The sequence below is a fragment of the Lithobates pipiens genome, unplaced genomic scaffold (assembly GCF_037356315.1).
Source record: "Lithobates pipiens isolate NorthernLeopardFrog02 unplaced genomic scaffold, aLitPip1_a1.2 Scaffold_8, whole genome shotgun sequence".
Taxonomy (NCBI): Eukaryota; Metazoa; Chordata; class Amphibia; order Anura; family Ranidae; genus Lithobates; species Lithobates pipiens.
Genome location: NW_027507903.1, coordinates 550,765,285 through 550,787,856, shown reverse-complemented (window position 1 = coordinate 550,787,856; position 22,572 = coordinate 550,765,285). Strand labels below are relative to the sequence as shown.

The window sequence follows — 22,572 nt, the reverse complement described above, 5'->3', positions numbered from 1 at the left end:
GTCCCCAAAATGTCTGATGTGTCCGCCATAATGTCGCAGTCATGATAAAAATCGCAGATCGCCGCCATTTCTAGTAAAAAAATATATAAATGCTATATATCTATCCCCTATTTGCAGACACTATAACTTTTGCACAAACCAATCAATATACGCTTATTGTAATTTTTATTTACCAAAAATATGTAGAAGAATACGTATCGGCCTAAATTGAGGAAAAAAAATAATTTTTTTATATATTTTTGGGGGTTATTTATTATAGAAAAAAGTAAAAAATATTGAGTTTTTTTAAAAATTGTCGCTCTTTTTTTGTTTATAAAGCAAAAAATAAAAACTGAAGAGGTGATCAAATACCACCAAAAGAAAGCTCTATTTGTGGAGGAGAAAAGGACGTCAAGTTTGTTTGGGTGCAGCATCGCACGACAGCGCAACTGTCAGTTAAATCGATGAAGTGCTGATTCGCAAAAAGTGCTCTGGTCGGGAGGGGGGTAAAATCTTCCGGGGCTGAATCGGTTAAAGATACCACTTAGGTAATGTGCAAAGCTGGTGTGCCCTCTTTTCTTTGCTTTACATTCTCACCCAACCCTAGTCTTTCCCCAACCCTAGGGGGCAGTAAAGCCTGTGCTTCTATTGGAATTACCATGGACCTGTGATCCATCCACCACCATTACACCACTCTTCAGCACAAGAGATTGTTGTCATTTTCTGCTCCCTGTTTTAACTATATCTGGTCTCCCACAGTACACAGATCATGGATATACAATTATTTTAGTAAATATAAACTGCTAAATGCCTTTTCTCATTAGCAGTATACAGCAGTCTTGTGACTCTTATCAGGGTCCTGCAGCCTTCTAGGATAATCGGAGAGAATGAAAACTCCTTCTACAAGCTTTGACCAGACCCGTGTGGCACCCACGTGGCAGAGATCGTAGGGACCTAGCTGTATGGTACAGAAGAGAAATAATAATGCAGGTGCATTGGATCTGCACTGGTGCCCGGTGGGACCCTGTTCCAGTCACTGGGAGGGAGGTGGCATAGTCAGGCTGGTGGAATGGGACTCTGCTCTGTGTCACATCCTAAGTAGGCATATGCATAGCTCCCAACTGTCCCTGACTTTAAGGGACTGTCCCTGATTTGGAAAAAAGTCCCTCTTTCTTTCTTACCTCCTCATTTGTCCTTCATTTTGGTCTGATCTATATAGTTGGATATAAAATGCACTATTTAACTTTAAAAAAATGTTTCACTGTGCTAAACCTTTCATCCCATTTCTAATTTTCTGCATCTGTAAATGTCAAAATCCAGTAGAAAGCAATAATAGGCGCAAGAAAAAGCACTTGTGGGTTTAATTAATCTTTTTTTTTGTATAAGTCTCCTTTAAGGGGGCGTGACAGGGGGGGTGTCCTATGCCTACATACTTTTGCTAATAGGTGTCCCATGTTCCCATCCTATAAAGTTGAGAGGTATGTGTAATGTAGGCCCAGTAGGCACCCGTATGACAGCTTCAGGTTATGATACAGAGACACCAGGGGTATGCAGCTTGCTTCTAAGTTGGGGTACTGCCATAATGTTGTTGTACATGAACGCAGCCTGCCTGGACCCAAGCATTAGAAAGCGCGTACGCTAGAGAGTCTGGAGGAAGGAGAAGAGCGAGAGAGAGCAAAAAGGCCCCATGTGCACCAGGCGAGACAGGCTTTCACATTGCTCCGTTGAAAAAAAAACGCATCAAAACCGCATGTGTTTTTGATGCATTTCCAGTGCATTTTCTGGTTGCCTGAATCCTAGCATGCTCCTGTGAAACTTGGACATGTGACTAAAAAAAACGCATCACAAATGGAACCACAGTGCGTGTTTTATACATTTGATGGGGAGCTGCATTTTTGGTACAGTTTTGAAAAGTGCACTAAAAAGGAAAAAAGCAGGACTTTTAAAAATACAATTGAAATGCAACTGATCGGAAGGAAGACTTCCATAAGATTTAGAGGGATGCATTTTTTATGCATTTTTCTTCTGCCCTTTTTAACTGTAAAACAAATCAAGGTGAAAGGGCCCTAATACAATGAAGAATGCAGACAGACAGAATAACACAGGTTTCTTCTGTAGTCAGCCTTTGCCCTCTCGCTTTTTATTTTCTCTTTATACGATAGCTATTTCACTTAGTCTTCATTCTATTATCAGTTCTTTTCTAATTGTTTTTCACTGGTCATTGTACACAGTTTGCACAATGAATGGAAAGATTTTTGCCATTTTTCATCTGCATTCCTTTGACAGCAATGGGGGAAAAATGGAAGGTGGGATAAAGACTGACCTTTCATGTTTCTACATTATATTGTGAATTTCCCATTCAAACTAACTGTACACATTTCAGAAAAGCGGAATGCAGTCAATGTGAAGCAAATACACTGCACAAAAGTGCACTGTATTGTGTATGCAGAGCTCATTCAATCCACGTACATTATACATTTTATTATTAGGCCTCATTCCTGGCAAAAGTGATGGAGAAAAGCCCCGCATGCTGCAATTTTAGACAAACTGACCTGCATTTTAACATTCAAGTCACTTCAGTTGGTGTCTATCCCATACCTCCCAACATTTTGAGATGGGAATGAGGGACACCTACTGTCAAACGTATGTAGGCATAGGACACGCCCCCTGCCACCCCCCCCCCCCCCCCCCCCCCCAATGAGAATTAACCAAAAAAAAAGGTTAATTAAATCCACAAGGTCTTTTCTTTACCACTGCTGTTCCTTTAGCAAATTAGAAATTGGATGAAAGGTTTAGCACTGGGAAAAACTTTTTGAAAGATAAAAAGTGCATTTTATATACAACTATATGGATCAGACCAAAATGAGGGACAGAGGGACATTGCTCCAAATCAGGGACTGTCCCTCCAAATCAGGGACAGTTGGGGCGTATGCTATCCAAAATGCCTGAAATACACGTCAATGCAATGCACCTTATCGCATGCACCTCTGTGCACGTCCATAGTGAAGCAGAGGCCATGGTCTTCAATGGAAAGGTGTTAGAACTCTAAACTCTGCGAGTAGAGCAAATATGTTGCCAGCTTTTCATTTCCCAAAGCTGTAATCTGTGAGCATTGTGTGTTTGTTAATTACTACTTGTGGAACACATTTTGGAAACACGACTAAAATAAAAAGAATAATGCTTTCACTTAGCTTAGTATTGTATGCTATATTTAAAATGTATATATTTTCCTGTCACTGCAGACAGATGTTACTTTCGTAGGGGCATATTCATATAAATATAATTTCTATACCATTTTAATTGCTATAAAAAAAGCAAATTGGAGCCAAAGCAACCAATAGCTGTTATTGGGAAGTGGACTGCAATTTTTTGATAACATACTTTAAGGGGCAGTTTAAATCTGTGCACTAGTGTTATAGGACGCCTAGGAAGATGGGACAACACATACACATGTCCCATTAGGAATGGAATAACCCAAAAAAAAAAGACAATTCTTATTTAACGCAGAGCACCTTAACCACTTGGTGACTGCCTATTGCAGATATACCGCGGCAGAGCAGCCCCACTGCGCTGGATCATGTCCATGTACGTGATCTGGCTCATCCGTGCGCGCGGCTGTCGCCCTGGCTGTGCTATCATTTGCTCCAGCACATGCCGATCAGCATGTCCCGGGCAGCAATTTATGGCTGGGACCCAATGATCGGCTGAGCAAATGACCGAAGATAGCCATGTGTATAACCACAAACAGCGGCGATGTGACGTTTTTGTTTTTTTTGCTTCCCTGCTTGAGCAGGGAGTAAAAACTGACACAAGTAAAAATACCACATAGTAAACATTGTTAGGCCCATAGTTAACCCTTTGATTGCCCCTAAATGTTAACCCCTTCCCAGCAGTGTCATTAGTACAGTGACAGTAAATAGTATTAGCACTAATCATTGTATTAGTGTCACTGGAGAGATCAGTGTCAGTCAGTTCCCATAGTTCCCAATTGTCCCTGATTTGGAACAAAGTCCCTCTGTCCCTCTTTCCTCCTAATTTGTCCCCCATACTGGTCTGATCTATATAATTGTATATAAAATGCACTTTTTATCTTTCAAAACGTGATTCTCAGTGCTAAACCTTTCATCCAATTTCTATATTGCTGCATGTATAAATTTCAAAAGCCACAGGAATAGTAGTGGTAAAAAAGCATTTGTGGGTTTAACTAATATTTTTTTATGTATGATTCTCCTTAAAGGGGGGTGTGGCAGAGGATTTGTTCTATGCCTTCATACCTCTGCTAATGGGTGTCCCTCATTCCTATCTCAAAAAGTTGGGAGGTATGAGTCCATCCCCCCCCCCCCCCCAGTATCAGTTAGTGTCAGATTGTCTGCCGCACTATCACAATCCCACTATAAGTCACTGACCAATTAGTATATAAAAAAAAAATCCACTGTATATATACAATAGTTTGTAGATGCTATAACTTTCAGGCAAACCAATTCATATACACTTATTGGGATTTTTTTTTACCAAAGATATGTAGCAGAATAAATTTTGACCTAAATTTATGAAATTAGATTTATTTTTTATTTTTTTAAATATTGGATATATTTTATAGCAGAAAGGAAAGAATAATGTTTTTTTCAAAAAATGGCTATTCGTTTATATAATAAAATATAATTTAAAATAATGACGATCAAATGAAATCTCTGTTTGTGTTAAAAAAATGATATAAAATTAAATTTGGGTACTACGTTGCCTGACCATGCAATTGTCAGTTAAATTAGCACAGTGCCGAATAGCAAAAAATGGCCTTGTTATGAAGGGGGTAGAAGTTTCCGGAGCTCAAATGTTTAATGTGTGATAGTGTAATAAAGTGGTTGTAAAGCCTAATTTTTTTTTTTTACCTTAATGCATTCCTTGCATTAAGGTAAAAAATGTTTAGGTGACAGAGGTGGAAGATGGAGGAGCAGTGCTGGGAAGAGGCTGTTGGTAGCCTTTGAGGGACCCCTGCCGGGGAGGGGTTTTACCTCTGGAGTTCGGGAAAGTTGGCCTGGAAGGATCCATCTACAGGAGACAGTTGGTGGGATTCATGCTGGAGAGGCAGTGCGAGAGAATAAGCAGAGACAGATGTCCTTGGCTCTACTCCTCAGATGTTCACTCCAATGAAGTGCTATGATGACCTAAATATCCAACCAATCCCTGAAACTTTCTATAGATCTGATCTGGACCAGTCCAAAGATCTTTCTGTAGATCTGGACCTGAGTTTTCCACCTGATGACCAAACTCATGAAGAAAAGAGCAACCTCTCAGAATTGCAGGATAGTGGAGTTTGCATGGATGCTTCTGGCCTCTCAAATCCGTACAACCCACGGTGAGAACCGATATCCCTCCCAGGATGCTTACAGCCTTTGCCCCATGCCTATAACTCCCATGACACCCATGACTCCAATGACTCCTATAGTAGAGTGCTCTGGGACCATTCCCCAGTTACAGAATATTGTTTCCACCGTGAATTTAGCTTGCAAGTTAGACTTGAAAAAAATTGCCCTGCATGCCAGAAATGCGGACTACAACCCAAAGAGGTTTGCGGCAGTTATAATGAGGATTCGGGAGCTACGAACAACAGCACTTATATTCAGCTCTGGGAAAATTGTCTGCACTGGGGCAAAGAGTGAAGAGCAGTCACGGCTGGCAGCAAGAAAGTATGCTCGAGTTGTACAGAAGCTGGGATTCCCTGCCAAATTTGTCGACTTTAAAATTGAGAATATGGATGGAAGCTTTGACGTGAGATTCCCCAAACGACTTGAAGGACTTGTTCTTACCCACCAGCAATTCAGCAGTTATGAACCAGAATTGTTTCCAGGCTTCATTTACAGGATGGTGAAACCAAGAATTGTACTACTCATTTTTTGTGTCTGGAAAGGTGGTATTAACTGGTGCTAAAGAACGTTCTGAAATCTATGAATCATTTGAAAATATATATTCAATCCTAAAAAGTTTTAAGAAGCAATAAGTGCCTCATTCAAGGCAATTCTTGCTTTGTATGTTATTTATGTATATAGTTAAGAAAAAAAATGTGTGCTTTGTAAAAATGTTTAGGTGTCAGCATCCCCCACCCACTCTTTTACTTGCCTGAGCCCTCATTCGATCCAGCACCATGCACGTCTGCAGCTCTTCTCTCCCCTCACTTCTGGGCAGTGGCGTAACTAGAACCTTCAGGGCCCCGATGCAAGAAACCATGAAGGGCCCCCCTGAACCCCAGCCAGGGCCCTTCCCTCTGAGTCCGGCGGTGAAACTCCAGGGCGTGGTCACAGGTATGACCTTTGTGAGCCCTGTAGTTCCACCACTGGTATCAGTAGTTTTTATTTATTTATTTATTTACATTTTTAGGTGCCCCATTGGGGGACTGTCCCTAGGCAGGATTGGGCCCCCGTCCCCAGAAGAGATGAGGTCCTTTTCTCCAGGGCAGATGAAGTTACTGCCCCCAGGTGAGAAGGGGTCCCTGTCCCCACGTAAGAAGGGGTCCCTGTCCCCAGGGGGATATGGAGGGGGTATGTAATAGTGTGTGCTAGCTGCCTATGCTGCTGCCGGCCATATGTAGAGGGGGTTGCATGGGCCCCCTGCATCACAGAGCCCAGTTGCGGTCGCAACTGCTGCACCCCCTATAGTTACGCCCCTGCTTCTGGGTCTTGCTGGCTTTGCTGGGACACTGGGAGCCATTGGCTCCCAGTGCTGTCAATCAAAGCCAGTGACAAGGGAGCGGGAGACGGGTGCAAGCATGCACAAGTGCCCCTATGGGAAGAGGCTTCCCATGGGGGGCACTGGACAAAGGGGAGGGGTCAGAAGCGCCGTCGGGGGACCCGAAAAGAGGAGGCTTGCGGCCGCTCTGTGCAATTCTATTGCACAGAGCAGGTAAGTATAGACATGTTTGTTATTTTAAAAAAAATAAAACACTACCTTTACAATCAATTTAAGTTAAAACATAGTATGAATGAGTTCTGTTTACATGGACATTTCCTCTCTCCTCTTCCACACGTGACTACAAAAGTAACTAATAAGGGACTCAAAAGCAGGCTTGTTTAAGGCAGTGGATACAAACACCTATACTGGATTGTACCAAGTAAGGTAAATGTACATATGTAGGCAATTTTTCATCAAATTACTGCATGATAAAATTCAAAATACTAACCACAACATTCTAAGTCACTGCCACCAGCTATATCACCAACCTCATCTGCAGATATCATCTAAATATTACCACACTGTGAATAGGTGGTAGGTGGGTACATAGGGCTTTGACCTTTTAGTTACTACGTATCTGCATGAATACATGACTAGGGGATGTGCTCATTTGTGAGGCTCTTCTATAACCACTTATACTCTAAATTACTTATCTAACAAATGACCAGACGACACATTGTCCTCTTTGGAGTCGAATGGCCATAGCAGCCCATTTTTCTTTATTACAAACATGAAAAAATACAAAAATACTCTGAAACATAACTTAAATGCATATAAATACATTTTCAACAAAAAACATTATAAACCAAATATATATACATCCAGCATTAACCCATTTTTGATCTAGAGGTCTTTGAAGGTAAATTAGAATTTTAACCCACCAGTTGTATCGGTAAACCATAAACAGGCCCCCCGCCGTGTAATTACGCAAGCTCAGGGACAAACCAGCAACTTCCTTCCAGATACAACCTCCTCCATTCCATTATTAACCTTTTAAGGGAGAAAAAAAGGACACCCATACCTCCATCTGTGCCCAACCCCCTTTAACCTCCATTATTTTTTCCAGCACCACCTTCAAAGACCCCATAGACCTAACGCCAAAGCAAGCGCATGTGACACCTTACATGCGTGACGCCCACCACATCCTAACTGCCCGTTGCACACCATCTTGCACCCCCAGTTGCCAAATGTCAAGTCCGATGGCATTCAGATGCACTCCATCAGAACGCAAAAAACGCCAAGTCTCTTCCTCCAAATCCCGATGACGCACCGCCAGCCCTCCATTCCGGACAAAAAACTTGGCCACCGCCTTGTTTACCTTCACCCTGGCCCTATTTAAGCCCGCTACAGAGCGCGCCAAACGCCAAGCCGTCCTGGCCACAATATCGGACCAGATAAAAATCGTATCAGGGAAAGAGGCTTGCAACCGTAGCAGATCAAATTTAATATCCCTGATTAATTCCCGGGCACACCGCAAACCCAGATCATTACCACCCACGTGTAACAAAACCACATTAGGAGGACGATCCAAGCGAGCGTACCTGTGTATTTCCGGCAACACCCTAGACCACAGCATCCCCGGGATACCCAACCAGCGAACAGTGCCTTCCTCCCTAGACAGACCCAACAACCTCCCATCCCTCCGGACCTCAGCCCTCCTGGCACCCCAATACACATATGAGTGTCCAAGGATCCACACCAGACAGGCCTCCGAGTCTGAAAGAAAAGAAAAAACACAAAGGAATAGAGCGGCAGGGTGGGATGAGAGGAGAGCAAGGTTGCACAACGCTTCCTTAAAGAACAGAACGAACCAACCCGGCCTACCCCCGAAAGAAAGAACTGCACCCCCCAATCCGACCGAGCCCCAGCATCACCCCGCACCTACAATAAATGAGGGCGGACGTACAACCTAAATCGCGCCGATTCCCAACGCCCAATGCTCTGAACAGCTTGGTCATCCAATCCCCACCGGACCGCCTCAGTGGCAGCCCCAATGCGGAAAGAGTGAGAAGAATAGTTGTTAACTGACAACCCCGCGGCCACCAAACACTTTTTAAATACCGCCTGAAATTGAAACCTAGACAAGGCCGTGCCATCCTCATGTCGGAAGAAGACCCCCTCCCCCTGGGGCCGGATACAGTAAAATTCCCCCACCGATGTCACCGGACACACAGGGGAACCCGGAATCGACCGCAATTCCACCCACACACCCTTGCCTAACCTATCTGTCGTGGACCTGCGCAAGAACACACCCAACGCTCCACCCCGCACGAACACTTCGCTCACGTCTAAACCCCCATCACCTCTCTTATTCCTACTCACAATCTCCCCAACCCGAAACGCCCCAAAAAAGGCCAAAACAAAAACCGCCCGGAACAACACCCTCTCAAAACGTGAAACGCAAACACGTTGCAACTGTTTTACCACCTCGCCCAAAAGCTGGAACGAAACCGGTCGCCTGGTATCAGCCGCCGAACGACCAGCGCGGTAACCACGCATAGCGCGCCGAACCATAAAAACCTTAGTAGCATCCCTCTGTCCCGCCAACTGAAACATAAAAGCCAGCCCGGCCAGCTTTTGCGACATATATGACGCCGACACTCCACTTTCAAAATTCCGGCCAATAAAATAAAGCAGCAAATGAACCCTACCCTCCTCGCTACTGCAATCTCCCACCTCCTGTACCAACGCGCCCCATTCACTCCAGACCTTACTGTACGCTGACCAGGTAGCTGCCGATACGGACTTACGAATCAACAGCTGTGCTGTGGTAAGGCGATGCTCCATAACCTCTCGGGGCACTGAAGCCCGTGCGCCTCCGCTGCCGGTGCCAACTGACGGAATCTGTCCCACTGGAAAACGAGACAACGCATCAGCCACTGAATTTTCTACTCCAGGAACATGCACAGCAGTCACAAAACAATTAAGACACAAACACTTAAGAACCAGATAGCGCAACAAACGCACCACAGGAGGAGAAGAGGCAGTGTTATTATTAATGGCGTGCACCACCCCCAGATTATCACAATGAAAGCGAACGCGCCGATTCCGGAAGTCGCCCTCCCACAATTCGACTGCCAGTACAATGGGGAACAATTCCAGTGCGGCCAGATTGCGAACCAAACCCGCTTCCCTCCAAGACACCGGCCATTCCCCAGCGCTCCACCGACCCTGAAAGAAAGCCCCAAAACCACCTGAACCAGCCGCGTCCGTGAACAATTCTATATCAAAATTAGAAACCACCCTATCCAACCAAAGCGAGCGGCCGTTATAACTGGCCAAGAAGGAATCCCACACCAACAAATCAGCCTTGAGTTCCTGGCTCAAGCGGATGAAATGATGAGGAGCCCGCACGCCAGCTGTGGCCGCCGCCAAGCGCCGGCAGAAAACACGCCCCATCGGCATAATGCGGCAGGCGAAATTCAACTTGCCCAAGAGCGATTGCAGGGCCCGAAGCTGAATCTTCTTTGCCCGCAACGCCCCGGCCACCTCCCGCTGCAGATCCTCCAACTTGTCCATCGGCAAACGGCACTCCATCGCCATGGTGTCTATGACAATCCCCAAAAAACGCAGCTCCGTGGTCGGACCTTCCGTTTTATCCGGGGCCAACGGGACCCCAAAAACCTCAAACAACTGCTGAATCGTAGCCAAGAGAGACGCACAAACGCGGCTATCAGCAGGCCCGATACACAGAAAGTCATCCAAATAATGGATGACGGAAGATAAACCAGAAACATCCCGCACCGCCCATTCCAAAAAAGAACTAAACTGCTCAAACAACGAACAAGAAATTGCGCACCCCATGGGCAAACACCGATCAACGTAAAACATGCCCTGCCACCGGCAACCCAACAAGTGGCAGCAATCCGGGTGAACCGGCAAGAGGCGGAAGGCCGCCTCCACATCCGTTTTCGCCAACAAATCCCCCTTGCCAAAACGCTGCACCCAGTCAACCGCCGTATCAAAAGAAGTGTACGACACTGTGCAGAGGCTGGGATCAATGGAGTCATTAACCGACCCCCCCCCGCGGATGGGACAAATGATGAATGAGCCGAAATTTGTTCGGCTCCTTCTTCGGAACCACGCCCAACGGGGAGACCACCAAATTAGCCATGGGCGGAACCCCAAACGGACCAGCCATGCGCCCCAAAGCAACTTCCTTGAGCAACTTGTCTGTGACAACACCTGCATGCTCCCTAGCCGACTTCAAGTTGTTCGCAACCGGCGGAACCACCTGAAGCTGACTATTCAACCGAAAACCCTCCGCAAACCCCAACTCCAGCAACTTGGCTGCAACTTGATCAGGATAGCGCCTTAGAAAAGGCACCATCCTTCCTACCCTCACCGGCGTCTCCCCCTTTTCCAGCGTCCCCCCCTTTTCCCCGTCCCTGCTTGAAGCACCGGGACTGGGAATGGGAACCTCCGCACGCGGAACACTCGTGCCGGAATCGACACTTGGCCCCGAATTTGCAAGTGCCGGCATTGAATTGCCAACAGAAACCCATGCGGTTTCCGGCCGGTTGTCCGACAGCTGCCGGGCTCCCGGCCCCTCCCTGAAAGGGAGGCAAGGAGCCCCTCGGGGAGGACATCAGCTTCATCCAAAGACTAATGTCCTTGTGATCCCACCGCAAGGACGGGCGGACCGCCTTCTTCTGCCTAAATTGCTCATCATAGCGCAACCAAGCAGTCCCCCCGTAAACCCTCTGCGCCTCCCCGATGGAATCGAGGTAGCAAAAAAGTGGCGAGCAGTTTTCCGGCGCCTTCTCTCCAATAACGCTAGCCAGAATCGCAAACGCCTGCAACCAGTTTGCAAACGTGCGCGGGATCAGCCGGTACCGCCGCTTCTCTTCCTCCTCCTTCTTGCTCTCATCCGGCTTAACTTTGTCCAAGTTAAACTTTTCCAGAGGCAGCAAGGAAAAAATCTCCACATATTCCCCCTTCCAAATGCGGTCTCTCACCTCAGTCTTCAAGTGAGCGCCCAAAGGCCCCTCAAAACAGACGTAGACCTCACATTTCGCTGCGTCAGCTAGACGCAGGCCATCCCCTCCTGCTACTCCCTTAGCGGCTACCACCGCCTCACCAACCGCAGCCGGCGCAGCAACCACCGCCGTCGCAGCCGCAGGAACAACCCCCCCAACGGCCAGCCCAGGAGCAGCTGCCAGCGGACCGATCGCCGGTCCATCCGCAGCGGCCACCACCACAGGGGGAACCCCTGACGGCAAACCCCGAACCCCAGACTGCGCACCCAAGGCCCACGCAGCCAACGGAGACGCCTCCGCCGCCGGCCGTGAACCAGCCTCACAGCGCGCCAAAACCTCCCGCAAACCCGCCAACAAGGTGTGAACAACCCCCACATCTGGAGAACCCGCCCCAGGGCCGACCCCGAAGACGCCAGACGCCCCAGCGCCCCCCACCCCTCCCGAAGGACCCCCCTCAGGAAGGACAGAAAAAGAAGAAGAAGACAGAGTAGAAGGTCTCTTACCTGGCTGCCGCTGCCCAAGGGGACATCCAGCCGTAGGTCCCGTGCCTCGTGCCGTCCTCGGTACCTCATCCTCCTCCGGCTCGACCAGCTCTCCCTCCGACAAGCCGTCTTGGGAACTCCCAGCCTCCGATCGTGCCGCCACACCAGGCCGTGGGTCAGGATTCCTCGCCGGCGTAGAGCGCCCTGCAGCACCGTCCGTACTGCGCGCCGTGGAGGTCTGCAACCCCCGCTCAGCGTTCTCACCACGACGAGCCCTGGGCCGGGCCGGGGAAGCCCGCCTAGCCACAGATCCAGACCGCAATGTGGACCGGTCCCCCCGATGGAGCCGCGATGTCCCGGCCGTCCTGCTCCGCCCCCGTCCATCAGGATTACAGGCCCTGGCCGTTCCAAGCGACTGGCCAGCACCCGCCGAGGCCTCTCTCCCACGCCTAGCCCCCCTCGCTGCAGGCAAGAGGCCCGCAGAGGTAGCCGCCATCTGACCCCCCTCCCGCGCCTGAGCAACTCGGCCCCCGGGATCGCCACCCCCCCGCGCACGCCGCGAACTAGCACTCCCCCCAACCGCCACCGGCCTACGCTTAGCCGGCGGGGTAGCGGTGTCCCTATCCGGGTTCCCCCCAGCCCTGTCAGCGGCCAGCTCGGGGCTGTAACGCTCCGGAGGCCGGGATCTGCGGGCCCCGAGGCGGCCGGGAGGATGAGGGGGGGGGAGAGGGGAAGGGGGGCCGCCGAGCACCACGCACGAGGCCTGGCCGGGGCCCCGCAGCAAGCCTGCCACAGAGTCCTCCAACCAGCCAACACCCCGGGTCACCGCCTCCTCCCGCAGCCTCGACAATACCGCATCCACGTCCATCATGCACGGCAACACCGCCGGTCCGCCGGGTTCGCTACGCTAGCGCAGGGGAGAGCTGAACAGAGAAAAAACTCTCCTCCTGCTTCCTATTCCCCCGGCGCGCACTGAAACTCGCGCCCCCTTTCCTCGTCATCCCCCCGCTCGAGGGCCCGCCTCCTCCACACTTCCTATTTCGCCCAGCCGAGCCTCACCGCCCCCACCCTTGTCATGTCGGCCCTCCCCTTATCCTAATGTCCGGGCCATTTCTTTCCTGAAATGTCACAGCAGCATTATTATTTTTTTGCCAGTAAAAATGAGTCCTTGAAGCGGAGATCCACCCAGAAATGTAACTTCCATGGATCGGATTCCTCCCCCCCTCCGGTGCCACATTTGACACCTTTCAGGGGGTAGCGGATACCTGTCAAATCCAAGTATCTTCTCCCACTTCTAGGAAAAGATTGCCACAATCCGTGCAGCGAACTACACAATGTCCGGCCCCTCCTCCTACCCTCACCCCCACTGCCTTCTGGGAGACACACAGGTCCCAGAAGACAGCAGGGACCATTCAGAAATTGCAGCACGACTCGCACAAGTACAGTAGGAAACAAGCTGTGAAGCCGCAAGGCTTCACTTCCTATTTCCCTTAGTAAGGATGCCGGTGCCTGCACCCAGAGCTGAGGGAGGGTCAGCTTTGGGTGCCAACATTGCGGGCTCCCTGGACAGGTAAGTGCTCTTTTATTAAAAGTCAGCAGCTACAGTATTTGTAGCTAGTGACTGCTAGATTTTTTTTTGGAGACAGAACTAAGCTTTAAGTTCCAGTCAAGTGATTTTGTCAATGTCATAATTCTGTCTCCTCTTTGATTGAACTGCAATACTGGAACTCCTTAGCAAGTTACAACATCAGAGGCTAATCTGTATCAAACTTTTGTGATCAGAGCCAAGAACTGCACCGACACCGGGAATTTCATGAATACAGTGTCATCTCTGCGCCAGCATCTCACTGATGGGGGGGGAGGGGGGGGGGAATCCCAATAACAGAGGGGTTTTCCCCTTAATGTACAGAATGCATGAAGGTAAAAAAAACCTTCAGTCTTTCGAACCACTTCAAAACTGTATTTCTGCCAGGCGAACACATGCAGTATATGACACAACCTCTTCTGTGGGACAGAGTATAGCTACAAACTCTTCTATGGGACAGTGCTGTCTGGTGGAATTGTAAGGCTGCTCCCTCCAGTCCTCTGCAAGCTGCCACCAGGAAAAAACCTTCCTAGCTGCCCGGCCACACACATATGTATGGTCTTTACCTCATTTCCCCCTCTACATTGTAGGAACCCACTGGGCACTAAACTGCTGGAATCTCACTGCCCTTTGCTGCTTCCTGCTTGATGTCTCCACCCTCTATAGTCCTGGAGCTCTCATCCTTAACATCTGAAATCAGGAATTCTTGCACATGACCGAAATCATCTTTCTGCAGAAAATTAATAATTATGGGATGAAATAATTCCGGTGACTCCTCCATTCCAGTTTGAGGGGCTATGGTTGATTTAGCAGAAGTAGAGGAAGAAGAGGGTGCATTACCCGCAGTTGCAGACCACTGGTTGCTGGGTACTCCTGTGTGCTGTGGCTGTATAGCCACTCTCTGAAAGAAAAAGGCAGAAATGTCATGCTTCTACATGGTGCAGCCATCCCTATACTTTTTTTGTAAACATTCTCCATTATTGGCCATTCTAAGCTACCTATCCTAAATTCAAACAAAAGTGCATTATTGGTAGTTGGTTGCTGTGGCAGCAAAAACGTGCATCACAAACCCATTCTCAAACTGAACCTCAGATGTTCTAATCATAAAGTTATTCATTCAAATAGCAAATCAGGATAGGTGATCCATGGGTAACTTTTCTAGCTTCAGAATATGTCAGGTCACCTTGAGGCGAGGTGACAGATGCACACTGTAGGGATCAGGAGTGCACAGCAAGGTTGTGGACCCTATGGCTGACTGCTGCAGACAGGAGACAGATCCCACTGGGGTTAGATCGTAAGATTCCCTGGGTCGCGGAGTCAAAGAGCCAGCAGGTGTTCACCAGCGCCTCTAGTGGTGAGGATGGACTTGGCTGCAACTGGCTCCAGGTCGCGACCCCCAGGGTCCCCCAGCTCACACCCACAGTAGGCAACAGGAGGATAGGGATAGTGAGGGACAAAGCCAAGGTCGGGGCCACAAGCAGACGGGAATAGTCAGGGACACGCCAAAAGGTCAGAATCACAGGCAAACAGCGATAGTCAAGGACACGCCAAAGTCGGTAACGGAAAAACAGACAAGCACACGGCAGGTAACAGGAAGCTAACACACAAAGGTTGATCAGCAGGGTTGGCCTGCAGTGCACAGGTTAATATAGAGCTGTTAATATAGAGCTCTCTGATAGGAGCTAGGGTGGAGCCATGCCAGAGGATGGATTACAAAAGCAGAAGCAGATAGGTGAGGGTCGGCTGGTCTCTAGATGAACACATGGGAACAGGTAAGCAGACAAACTATTGCATAACCATGACAGAATATCTTCTGCCAATGGATAAGGGTGGATATTTCAAGGCTTTTGATAACAATAGTCTTTCAATCACTGGAGTAAACTTTATATTTTTCCTATTCATTGCTTCATCTAAAAATTTGTAGCTGAAGGATCATTTTAATGTGGTCTGTGCCCCTGTTAAAACAATTCAGATTGTCCTAGAGACCACTGTCACCAAGATAAAATGATGGAGAATCCAAAATATTAGAGTTGTTTCCAGCAAATGGCTAGGGGAAATCATGCAACAGGGACAAATGTTTAGGTAATGAGAATTCCCCTCACTTTTTGGGAGTTTTTTACCCATTTCCTGTTGCTTCTACAACAAATAACCCAATGGGGTATAAATTCTTTCCCACCCAATTGAAAAATAAAAATATCAAAGAAAAGAACCAAAGCTAGATAAATCTCCATTACAAGAAATGTTTGCTCAAAGAAAAATTCCATCCAAAACTTACAATTCAGTGTTTGTTGGAATGTAGCCAACAGTTTGATGAATGCATTTTTCTGTAGGAGGCTACTTAATCATGGCGGCCACATGAGAATGAATCCATGATCATTTCACTGCCTTTACAAAGAAGTAATTTATTCTACCTTTGTGTTCTGGTACGGGGGACAGCCCTCCTGCCAGAACACACTGATTGGCACTTGCAGCCATTGGCTGCAAGCACTGATTGGATGTAGGTTTTCCAGCATGTCCCTTCAACAAAAGCTGGTCCTTAGACTGGCCTCTGTCTGAAAGACAGCTGTGCACACTGACCGAATGACGTTCCTGTTAAATGGACTGATACCGGCTGATATTCGACCTGGAGACCTGTCAGGTCTTTTTTTTTTCAGCCTGCTAGGTTGAACAAAAAAAAAACTTTAGGCGTGTGCCAGGCTTTACTCCTTCCCTGGACTCTGGTAGTAATAAACGTGAGGCTAAAAAGTCAACCTTTGTCCCAAACTTTTTGCTAGTAGATGCTTGTTTGTGGCTTCTAGTAATGATGAACTCACACACCAGTGGCACCAGTATCCTACCTGATAAGCTGATCCCTCTGTCTTCCACGGAAAGTTGGGTTGGAGATGTAAACTGCATTCATTCAAGTTGCTCTTTAAAAAAGGATTATATGAAAGCACATGAGATATACATGGTGACCCAAAAGTCTGGATTCATAATCATTGAGTTATTGGAAATCATAATTTCTCTTACTTTGCAGTGCAGCTGGTCCAGAAACTGTACAACAGACAAAATGGTGTGTTGGAGGGGCACAACATAAAGTTGATTATGACTAATCCAGATAAATACTTAGGGGCTATCAACCCAGTAAAATGTAATCAATGGTAGGGAAGTAGAAAATGATGGCGACAGCCTTAGTATACCTTATTTTACCAAATATTCTAAATATTCTAAAAAAAAATCATATCTTTATTATAAAGCATTAAAAATGTACATAGGATGTGAGTTGGATCCTCAGGAGGCAGATGGACCCCCCCCCCCCCCCCCCCGGACCTCACAGGCATGGTGGTTTTCTAGGAGCAGCTTGAATACATGGTTGAACAGCTTGAAGTTTTTTCCCTTCTCTTGTGTTAGCCACTGCTTTTGCTGCCTTGTTTGGAGGTGCAACCATTACCACTTAATATCGATGGGAATACTGTGAAAGCAATTTATACATCCTCTCTGTGTGGAATGTATTATACGTGATCACTGGCAGCCTTCCCTAGACCCCTCCATGGCTTGTTCCATCCTCATGGGTCTTCATCCTTGATCCTTCATCCTTGTTTTGGGTTCCAATATATGCCTCCCTATAGCCTAAGTAGACATGACACTAGGCGCTAGTTCAGCTGAAGAGATTTTGAAGACCTTAAGAAGTGGGAAACCTCTTCTATCAGTCTCATTATGGTTTTATGTGATGTAGGGTGGGACTGCATCCACCATCCTATATACATTTTTAATGCTTTATAATAAAGATATGAATTTTTTAGAATATGCTTTGTATTTGGTGAAATAAGGTATACTTAGAGGCCTTCTCTAAACACCTATAATTTTCCACTTCCCTACCTTTGGTGCAGAAACTGCTCGGTAATAACAGACAGGCCATATTTCATTTTGTGAGTAATTTTTACAACAACTAGAATTAATGGTGTTTTACAGTAATGAAGCCTTATTTAGATAGTAGTGCCATCCAGCCCAAAACACGTTTCTGGTCTGAAAACTATCCAAACTGCTTGACCATTTTCAAACTGATCCACAAATGATAGTATAGCCAAGTATATGTGATGGCAAATGAATTGGGTCATATTTTTGGATAGTAAGGTAATGGGGAAACGTACCTCTGTATGTTACAATCTTTTCTTGTCTCTCAACGAGGCGGCATTTCTTTGGAAAGACATAAAATGTGGTTTCTGCAAGATAGTGCCCCACCACACTCTGTTGCTGTCAGAAATGTTTTCAGTTATTTTTATTGTTTTATGAAGGGATAACAACCGGTGCACCCACGCTGTGGCTAAAACAACTGTAAAAGTGTATGAAGATGTACAAGTCATGAACAAACATACAGAGCAATCATTGCTTGGTCTCCAAGATTGATTTTCTGCAGGATCATAGTCAGCTCAGGCCAACATGCAGTTTGGATCATCAGGGGAGTCAAGTGGTCCGGAGAAAACAAACAGGAACCAAGAAATGACAGAGAAGGAGGATGTATGGCGAGGAGGTGCAGGAGGGAAACAAAAAGATGTATCCCTCACAGACTTGCACCAAGGGCACGGGTGAATGAACTATAAACAACTTAGCCTAGAGGGGTTCAAAGATGGTATGGAATAAGTGAGCCATGGTTCCCATGTTTTGAGACATTTAGGTTGTGAATCATTGAGGGTGCTAGACAATTTCTCATAAACCATCATTAAAATCATTTAGGGCAAGCTTTATATGGGCGCCAAAGTAGGGTGGTTATGGTGATGGGGATGGAGTCACAGTTTGTTAATTTCAGGAAATCCCATAGTGGAACATCTGAACTTTGCATAATATAGTGCTTTATAGTATCGTTCTATGTTGGGTACCTTAAGTATCTTTGAAATCTATGAATAAAAAGGCTAAGGCGTGGAACCCTAGGTTGTTTATAGGCCCACAAAAAGCAGAGAATCCACTTCTTTAGTAGTAGACGTAAATAGAAGGGGATAACACTAATTGGTAAGGTCCAAAAATTATTTTAAGCAGAACTTCGCTTTCTCAAAAAACATTGACTATTTTCAATCCTTATGCTGCTAACATTAGCAAATAGATAGGAAAGTATATCATATTTAGGTATTTTAAACTCTTTTTTTTTTTTACATTTCCTTTGGGGTCACCTGAAGACAGTAGTCTATTGGAATCAGCCAGAATAATTGCTGCTCTATCAGAAGAAATCATCTCTGCATGTAACTACACCAGTTCTGCTTCATAGTGAAATTCTCAACGTTCCTGTCTTCAGCATATGTCACAAATTCCTAAGCTGTCAATATGAGCTTTTCCCTTAATAAAATACATGTAAATACATTTTTGTCTATAGATCCACGCTTTGGGGCATCCTATTTATCTGTCATATGTAGCTCCGGATTAGGGTTGCAAAACTGCAATCACGCTTTTCTTAAACTAGAACTAGTCTTTTTTTTTTTTTGCATAGCGGAGAGGGATTGGAACATCTGTCAGGTTTTTGCTGTCTGTGTCCCCATTAGGGAGACTTGATCTCTCTATTTGTCCTGGTGGCCACCATCACAAAGAGTGAAAGTGAAAAAAAAAAAAAAAAGTTGTTACCATCTTCTAATGAAGACACTCAGCAATTTCCCTCACTTCGGAGGGATTTCACTTCCTGCTATGGCTATGGGGCGAAATGTGAAAGGAAAGCTCCCTAATGGAACACAGATGGCAATAAAAGAAAAGAAAATGGGTTATATCTCTTCCTTACTCTATGCAAAATGAGAACAAAGGTTTGGGTCTTAGTTCCACTTTGATTGAAAACTAGTCAGTCGGTGAACTGTACCGGTTAACTGGTCACTTAATGGTCAATTAAAGTGGTTATAAAGGCTTAAAGTAGAACTATAGGCAAAACTTTTTAAAACATGTTGGATAGATTAAGGGAGGTTACAACCCCTGTAAGTTTATTTTTGCCATCTGTGTCCCATTGGGGAGAATTCCCTTCCTGTCCCATAGCCAAAAACAGGAAGTGAGAGGGAATCCCTGCAAATAAAAGGAATCCTTAGGGGACCCCCAGGTCACCAGAACTAATGTCCCCATTGGAAAATTTCCCCTCTATTACTTTTCTGGGGACAACCCAACATTTTTTGTTATAATTTTACTTTCACTTTCAATGATAATGGTAAACAGGACAAATAGAGAGGGTGAATCTCCCTAATGGGGGGCACAGACAGCAATAAGAACTGGCATGGGTTCCACTCTGTCCGAAACTAAAAAAAAAAAAAAGTTGTGCCTTTAGTTGTACTTTAAGTTTTTTTTTACCTTAATGCATTCTCTGCATTAAGGTAAAAACAAACTTCTGTGGTCAGCTTCCCAAATACTTACCTGAGCTTGATCTCGATCCAGCGCTGTGCCCGAGAGCAGCAGCACTGCTTTCGCTCTCTCTCTTCACTGAATATAGAGGCAGTACTGCGAGCCATTGGCTCCTGCTGCTGTCAATCAAATCCTGTGACAAGAGAGTGGGGAGTGGGGTCATGCCATGATGTGTGTGTGTCTACAGATGCACACAACCCAGCTTGTTATTGAGCCTGCACAAGTGCCTCCATAGCAAATGGCTTGCTCCAGGGGCACTTAAAAAGTAGGAGGAGCTGACAGCACCAGCGGGTGACCCCAGAAGAGGAGCACAGAGCAGGATTGTATAACATGTTTGGTATTTTAATAAAGAGCATTTCTAACTTTACAGACACTTTAGGAAGACACGTGACCAATCAATGAAGTTAGGTGAGAAACGGTATAGCCTTAAAGTGATTTTAAACCTTAAATATTTTTTTTCGTTTTTTTAACAAACATGTTATATTTATCTACTTGCTCCATGTAATGTTTTTGCATAGAGCAGCCCCAAACCTCCTCTCCAATGGAGCTTCTGGCTTCTCCTGCCTTCTGAGTACTCCTCTAGCAAGCCGCTTGCTAGAAGGGTACTCGTGAAAACCCTGCTGCCTGCCTCCATATGGCACCTGCTACTATCAGTCAGTCCTGTGAGAAGGGAAAGAGCAGAGAGAGCATCTGCTCTTGTGCACAACGCTGGATCGAAATCGGGCTCAGGTAAGTATAGTGGGTGGTGGGATCCCAGACACAGAAGGTTTTTTACCCGAATGCAGAAAATTAATTATGGTAAAAACATTAAAGTGTTAATAAACCCAGGACCCTGAATTCACTATATCTAGTCTCCCGCAGTACACAGAACATGGAAATGCAAACTGCTAACTACGTTGTGTTTGATGGGTACAGTGGCTGCGTTTGATGGACACAGTGGCTGCGTTCGATGGGCACAACAGTGGCTGCGTTTGATGGACACAGTGGCTGCGTTCGATGGGCACAGTGGCTGCGTTTGATGGACACAGTGGCTGCGTTTGATGGACACAGTGGCTGCGTTCGATGGGCACAGTGGCTGCGTTCGATGGGCACAATGGCTGCGTTTGATGGGCACGGTGTCTGCGTTTGATGGTACAGTGGTGGCAATTGATGGCCACAGTGGCTGCGTTTGATGGCACAGTGGGAGCACAGTGGCTGCGTTTGATGGCACAGTGGCTGTGTTTGATGGGCACAGTGGCTGCGTTTGATGGACACAGTGGCTGCGTTTGATGGACACAGTGGCTGCATTTGATGGCACAGTGGAAGCGTTTGATATGGCACAGTGGCTACATTTGATGGTACAGTGGCTGCGTTTGATGGGCACAGTGGCGTTAATTGATGGGCACAGTGGCTACGTTTGATGGTACAGTGGCTGCGTTTTATGGGCACAGTGGTGTTAATTGATGGGCACATTGGCTACGTTTGCAGCCGCCACTGCAGGAAACGAATTCCGAATATGAATTCCAAATGTGAAATGAACAAATCACCCTAATTGAACTAAACTAAATAACTAGATCAGGGTTTCTCAACCAGGGTCCCTTCAGAATTTTCCAGAGGTTCCTTGAGCAATGATGACTTCCTGCCTCTCAGATAACTTCCCACTGATCTTTTTAGTCATCTGTAATGGGAAATTTCTTCCCACTGACCATCACACTAATGTATCCAAACTAAACACATTTCTTGGCCATGCACAACTATGTAACAATAATGTAACAAAGCACAATGGTTTGATCATAACTCCCAACATTTTGAGATGGAAATGAGGGACACATATTAGCAAATGTATGTAGGTATAGGACACACCCCCTTAAAGGTGACATAACCAAAAAATAAAAATAAAAGAAGATAATTACACCCACAAGTGCTTTTTTACCACTACTATTCTATTCCTTTATATTGGCTTTCAAAATTTACAAATCAAATTTAGAAATTGGATGAAAGGTTTAGCACTGGGAAACACGTTTTGAAAGATAAAAAGTTAATTTTATTTACATGGATCAGACCAAAATGAGGGGCAAATGAGGGGGAAAGAGGGACAGAGGGACATTGCTTCAAATCAGGGACAGTCCTTCGAAATCAGGGACAGTCGGGAGCTATGGGTTCGATGCCTGTCCTATTCCCAGCTTTGTGATCCAGTAGTTGTCAGTAGTGAAGCCATAATAGGAATATCGAGTGCAGGTAATGTATGAAGTTAGGGGGATCGGTGTGTGTGTGGGGTGTCCGATCCGATCCGTCCCCCTGTCAATGTGCACGGCTCTATGTACACAATGCGGTCAGCCAGTCTGCAGCCTCCTCTCCTCTCTAATGTTCCATGGTGAGGAGGTTCCATGCTGACATCACGCCAGTGTGTGTCCATATATGGACAGTTACGTCACTGGAGCTTCCCCGGGCGGAGATAAAAGCAGCCGGAGTCTCCTGACAGAGGGAGAGCGGAGATCAT

At 46.4% G+C, this 22,572-nt stretch overlaps 1 pseudogene; it reads left to right on the top strand.

The window, feature by feature from the left end:
- The first annotated feature begins 2,218 nt into the window (after nt 1-2,218).
- On the top strand, nt 2,219-5,977 carry LOC143962261 (TATA box-binding protein-like 2; annotated as a pseudogene).
- Nucleotides 5,978-22,572: the final 16,595 nt, after the last annotated feature.